General features: G+C 47.1%; 1 pseudogene; it reads left to right on the top strand.

Moving 5' to 3' along the window:
- The first annotated feature begins 1,493 nt into the window (after positions 1-1,493).
- On the top strand, positions 1,494-5,091 carry LOC101345487 (ATP-dependent RNA helicase DHX8 pseudogene; annotated as a pseudogene).
- Positions 5,092-6,574: the final 1,483 nt, after the last annotated feature.

Raw genomic sequence — 6,574 nt, 5'->3', positions numbered from 1 at the left:
AATTTCACTGCTCCTTCCTGATAGCATGGCCTAAGTACATGAGACAAAGTCTCACCACCTTTGCTTCTAATGAGCATTCTGGCTGTACTTCCAAGATATATTTTTTCATTCTTCTGGCAGTCCATTGTATAGTCAGTATTCTTTGCCAACACTATAATTCAAAGACATCAATTCTTCTTCCGTCTTCCTTATTCATTTCTTTTAGTCACTGTCTACAGTTTTCTGTGTGCACATTTTTCACCTTCCTGGTGATATTTCTTTCTAGGTACTTTCTTCTTTTACATACTCTGGTCAGTGGTCATGTTTCTTTCATTCCTTTTCCCACTTGTTCATCTACATATAGGAACTTGTTGTCTGATAAAAGGGATTGTTTTACTTCTTCCTTCTCAATGGGGATACTGTACTTTCTTTTTTTTAATTGTATTTTATCTTTTCTTATCCTATCTATCGATCACCCGTCTATCTTTGTATCTATGTTTCTATTTATTTGTTATCTATTTGTCTTCTTAATTTCCCCCTAGCTACTAGCCTAATAGCTCTGGCTAGGACTTCCAGAAGGATGTTGTCTAGCGTGTGGTGAGAGTGGGCAGCATCCCTGTCTTGTTCCTGACCTTCATAAAAAAGCTCTCAGTCTTTCTGCGCTGAGTATTTCTGCATTGAGTATTTCATAAAATGCTCTTAATCCTCTTAAAAATGTTTCCTATTTCCCTTCCACTCCTATCCCTATAAGTGGTTTTGTTTTCTTTTGTTTTTCAATTAAATCAGCAAAGGGTGTTGAATTTTGCCAAATGCCTTTTCTGTACTTATGGAGACGACCGTATGAGTCTTCTAGGTCTTTTCTGGATTGGATTGTTTGTCTCTCTGTCATGAAATTGTACCTGGGAGTGGGGAGAATGTTCTACCTCCCTACAGAAACCCAAGAATGACTTGAACCCTGGACGTAATCAGGGCTCTGGGCTACTGACAGCCTACTGTTCCTTTGCTTCCTCTTAAGCCACCCACCTGGGGCCTTGTGCATATGGATGTCTTACCATGGTGCCTCCTACTGCTTTCATTATCCGAGGGCAACGGCACAGAGGTGGCGTTGGTGCTCTACCACTGGGCTTCCCTCCCCCCTTACCAGAGATTTTAAACAACAAATTAGATAGTTATGATTGCATTAGGTTAACTGGATTAGACAAATGTGACTGGATTGATTGATTAGATTGAATGGATTACATGGGATCGGATTGAGTGGTTTGATTAGATCACATGAGGTTGGGTTAAATTTATTGGATTAATTGAATGTGATTGGATTGGATTGATTGGATTTGAAAGCATGACACTGAACAATATAAAAGCCTGGAAAGACAACATCCCTTAGAGTGATCAACCTTTCCTGCACCACGGAGTGTTCCCAGTATCCATCTATCTGAGATTCGATGTGGAAACTGCAGTCAGCCAGGAGTACCTCCGAGGCCTGGTCTTGTGGAGGCAGAAAGGTTGCTGTAGTTATGGCTGTGGCTGCGCCTATGACAGGAGCCGTAACCCAGGCAGAGCCAGGCCCAGCAGAAGAACTCACTAAACTAGAGTATTTATTTTTGGTGTCGAAGGTTTGCACCGAGATGGAAAATGATTTAGGGATCAATGAAAAGAATCTGTCTGAATTTGTGATCAATCTTGCTGAGAAAAGTACCACATTTGATAGTTTTAAGGCCTCTCTGGTTAAAAATGATGCAAAATTCACGAACTCTCTTATTAATAACTTGCTGCACCTCACGCAAACCATGGGGCCTCCATCAAAGCCTTCTGCTAGCAAAGAGCCAGTTATTAAACCCAAAACCGAAAAAGAAAAGTTGAAAGAACTCTTCTCAGTCTTTTGCCAACTAGACAACACCTCCATTAGGAACATGCTGGGCGAGGATGATGTGAAAGTCACATGATGTGAAAGAACTGGAAAGCTTAATGCGCAGCACTGCAGGCCAGGAGAAGCAGAGAGATGCTGAGCACCGGGAGAGGGCAAAAAGAAAGAAGCAGAGCTGAAGCTGAGACAGACAGACCAAGAGTGAGACCGAGATACAGACCATAAGTGGAGACACCGGTCCCATTCTCCATCACATTCCAAGACCAAGAGGAGGAATAGATATTGGTCCAGGAGCAGAAGTCAGAGTCCCCCCAAAGACCACAAGGACTGGGACAAGTATTGGGAGAGGAATCTGGACAGATGGTGGGATAAGCATATGGACCCCCCTCCCCTCAAGGAGCTTGCCATCGGGGATATTTACAATGGCAAATCTATCATCATCATGCAGTTCAGGCGCTTTGTGCAACTGGAGGGACTAAGGAGACAATGGGAAGGGCTGGTGCACATTTCTGGCCTCCAGTGGGAAGGTCGCGTGGTCAATGTGGCTGATGTGGTGAGCAAAGGCCAGAGGGTCAAGGTCAAAATGCTGTCCTTCACCGGGACGAGGACTAGCCTAAGCATAAAGGATGTGGATCAAGAGACTGGAGGAGATCTGAACCCAAATCGACAACGAAATACTGTTTGGGAGAGCAATGAGGAGACCTCAGTGTGGAATCCTAATAGACCCGCCCACCTCTCCCTCATCAGTGACCCTGAAATAGAGGATGACTGGCTGGAGCGCAAGTGCCTCACCCACATCTCTGACTCAAAGAAGTGGGAGATCAAACAGATGATTGCTGTCAATGTCCTTTCCAAAGATGAGTTTACAGACTTGATGAAGACACCAGCATTCTCCCGAAGGTGGATGATGAAGAAGATGAGGACCTTGAGATTGAACTTGTTGAGAAAGATCCTCCATTCCTGAGAGAGCACACCAAGAAAAGCATGGACATGAGCCCCACTAAAATTGTTAAGAACCCAGATGGCTCCCCCTCCCAAGCAGCCATGATGCAGAGTGCCTTGGCTAAAGAAAGGCGGAACTCAAGCATGCCCAACGGGAAGCTGAAATGGATTCTATTCCCATGGAACTCAACAAACTCTGGGTTGATCCTCCACCTGATGCAGAAGGCAGGTAGATTGCTGCCAACAGGCGTATTGGGATGATGTCCAATGATGTTCCCAAGTGGAAGAAACATGCCTTTGGGGGCAAAAACAATCTTATGGAAAAAGACCCAGATGTCAATCCTGGAGCAGAGGGAGAGCCTGCCCATCTATAAACTCAAGAAGCAGCTGGTCCAGGCTGTCCATGGCAATCAGATCCTGACTGTTATTGGAGATACAGGATCTAGGAAGACAATGCAGATCACTTAGTGCCTGGCGGAGGTGGGCTACACATGGAGGGGCAAGATTGGATGACCCAGCCCAGAAGAATGACAGCCAAAATAGTGTCAGAGGAGTCTGATTGTCGCCTAGGCCAACAGGTGGGCTACACCATTCAATTTGAGGACTGCACCAGCCCTGAAACAGTCATCAAGTACATGACGAACTGGATGTTGCTCAGAGAGTACCTGATGGAGCCTGACCTCACTCTGTATGCGATCATCATGTTGGACAAGGCACACGCGAGAACAGTTCACACTGACTTGCTCTTTGGGTTGTTGAAAAAGACGGTTCAGAAATGACAGGACATGAAGCTGATTGTCACCTCAGCCACGTTGGATGCAGTGAACTTTTCTCTGTACTTTTATGAAGCTCCCATGTTCCCCATCCCACGTCCAACCTATCCAGCTGAAATACTGTACACAAAGGAACCTGAGACATTATCTGGGTGCCAGCTTGATCACTGTCATGCAGATCCACTTAACAGAGCCAGCAGTTGATATCCTGGTCTTCCTGATGAGTCAGGAGGAGATCATCACTGCTTGTGAGATTAAATGAAATGAGTGAATGAAATTGTGAGTGAGTGAAACCCCTGGGACCTGATGTTCTGGAGTTAATTATCCTACTCGTGTACTCTACCCTTCCCAGTGAGATGCAGGCCTGAATTTTTGACCCTGCTCCACCTGGCAACAGAAAGGTCGTGATTGCAACCAACATCGTAGAGATATCTAGAGATATCGCTATCAGTGGTATTCACTATGTGGTGGACCCTGGATTTGTGAAGCAGAAAGTGTACAATTCCAAGAGAGATCGACCACATCGTGGTGACGTCTGTTTCTCAGGCTCAGGAAAAGCAACGAGCTGACAGACCTGAGAGAGCTGGCCCACGGAAGTGCTACAGGCTGTACAAAGAAAGTGCCTACCCAGACGAAATGCTGGTCACCAACGTGCTGGAGATCCAGAGAACCAACTTAGCAAATACCGTGCTCTCTCTCAAGGCCATGGGCTTCAATGACCTGCTGTCCTTTGACTTCGTGGATGCCCCACCAATGAAAACCCTGATGACAGCCATGGAGCAGTTGTACATGCTGGAGGCTCTGGATGACAAGGATCTGCTCACTAGCCTGGGCTTCAGGATGGCAGAGTTCCATCTGCAGTCAGTACTGTGTAAAATGTTGATCACGTCTGTGCACCTGGCATGCAGCAAGGAAACACTGACCGTCATGTCCATGCTGTCTGTGCAGAACATCTTCTACAGGCCGAAGGATAAACAAGCCCTCTCGGATCAAAAGACAGCCAAATTCCACCAGACCAAAGGGTACAACACCTGAGAGAACAAGTTCTCCAACCCATGGTGCTATGAGAACTTTATCCAGGCTCGTTCCCTGCACCAGGTCCAGGATATCTGCCAGCAGATGTTAGGCATAATGGACAGACACAAGCTGGATGTGGTCTCCTGTTGCAAGTCCATAGTCTGAGCATAGAAGGCCATCTGCACTGGTTTCTTCGAGAATGCTGCCAAAAAAGACCTGCAGGAGGGTTACTGGATACTGATTGACCAGCAAGTGGTCTACATCCATCCTTCCAGTGCATTCTTCAACATACAGCCAGAATGGGTGGTGTACCACAAGCTGGTGCTGACCACGAAGGAGTACATGCATGAGGTCACCATCATTGATCCCCGGTGCCTTGTGGAGTTTGCCCCTGCCTTCTTTGAGGTTTCTGACCCGACCAAGCTAAGCAAGCAGAAGAAGCATCAGAGTCTCAAGCCTCTGTACAACTGCTATGCGAAGCCCAATGCCTGGAGAATATCCCGGGCCTTCCGGTGACGCTGAAGGGCAAGACTTGACTGTTTGCCTCTCCTGCAGCAGTGGCCCAGGATTGGACTTAAGCTTAAAGATAAACAGCTGGCCCTGAGAATACAGCTGTCCTGTAACTGAATATCATACCTGGACATTTTCTAAACTTGACTCTCATTTCTTCCCTGGTGGTAAAATAGAAACAGGGATATAAGGCTGGCCTTGGCCACAGCCTCCAGCCCCTCCCGCACCACCAACACACCAAGTCACTGGGGCCATTTGGGAGTTCACAGACATCACTGCATCATCTCCAAAACAGGGGCAATTTCTGAAGCCCTGGGGTGGGAAAAGTGAGTCAGCAAGCGTCTGACACACGGATGACTCATTGAGGGCGTCGATACCCCCAGCTGTCCGTCAAAACTGTCCATCCTCACTTCCTGCCAACTCATCAGCCCCTTTACTTTGGCTTAACCTTCTGGAAATATTTATTCTCTTAAGGTAACAAAAATGGCTTTCCGTGGCTGTTTCTTTGAGCAGAAATGTTAGGATCTTGGCCTGGGCTCAGGGTGAAGGAGGTTTAGTATCTGTGGTTCTGGTTCTCAACATTGCCTAGTAAAATAGAGTCCCATTCTTCTCTTGAGTCTGGCTTTTAACATGTGTTAAACAACCTGAACTGAACTGTTAGCAAACCTATACCTCACTTTCCCATCCCAGTCCACCCACCTCCTGCCCCAGGCTGAAAATTATCCAGGGCCTGCAGGGAGTGAAAAGCAATCGCTTCAACCTCAGCTTGGCCCTTGGGTCCACCTCAGCAAGGCTTTTACTCTAACTTTGTTCACTTCCCTCTCCAAGTCCCCACAATGGCCTTGCATCCTTTGGCCATTCTCAGACCCAGGCTCAGCTTGCCTCCTCTGAGAACCTTCAATTTGTCAGGTGAAGCTCCCTCAGATTCCTGCTCCCAGACCAACAAATGTGTCTATATCGCACTCCCTCACTTCCTCTCCTTGAAGCTCAGCCTAGAGATGCGCATTCAGTTTAATAGTAATCTGTCTACCTATAACTTAACCTCCATTTCTCCAGGATCAGGGCCTTGCTCCATCCACTTTTTACTCTCTTTTGATTTCCAGTGTCTCTTGCCTGTCTTCTTCCTGCAACCCAAACACCTTCTGAAGTTGTTCTTAGAGCCCAAACTAGGTGTGTCCCAAATTCAACTCCTGTCCTGCCCCCGCCCCTTCGTATTTCCGATCTTTGTGAGTAGCACCACCATCCACTCAGCTCCACTCAACCCAGAAACCTAGGGGGCACCCAGACTCCTTCTTACCTTGCATCCCAAAGAGCCTTTCGGGAACAAAGTCCTGCAAATTTTGCCTCCCAACTTTACCTTATCTAACCTCTCCCAAGCCCAAAGCCCCGGCATAGTTCAGACCCTTGCCTGACAAGTGCAGTAGCCCCCTTACTGGTTCCCCAGCTACCTCCAGCTCTACCCCTCTGCTCCATCCTCTGTGTTGCAGTC

Source organism: Trichechus manatus, unplaced genomic scaffold (assembly GCF_000243295.1).
Source record: "Trichechus manatus latirostris isolate Lorelei unplaced genomic scaffold, TriManLat1.0 scaffold00157, whole genome shotgun sequence".
Lineage (NCBI taxonomy): Eukaryota > Metazoa > Chordata > Mammalia > Sirenia > Trichechidae > Trichechus > Trichechus manatus.
Note: the sequence above shows the minus strand (reverse complement) of the source record. Positions and strands in the feature narration are given on the sequence as shown.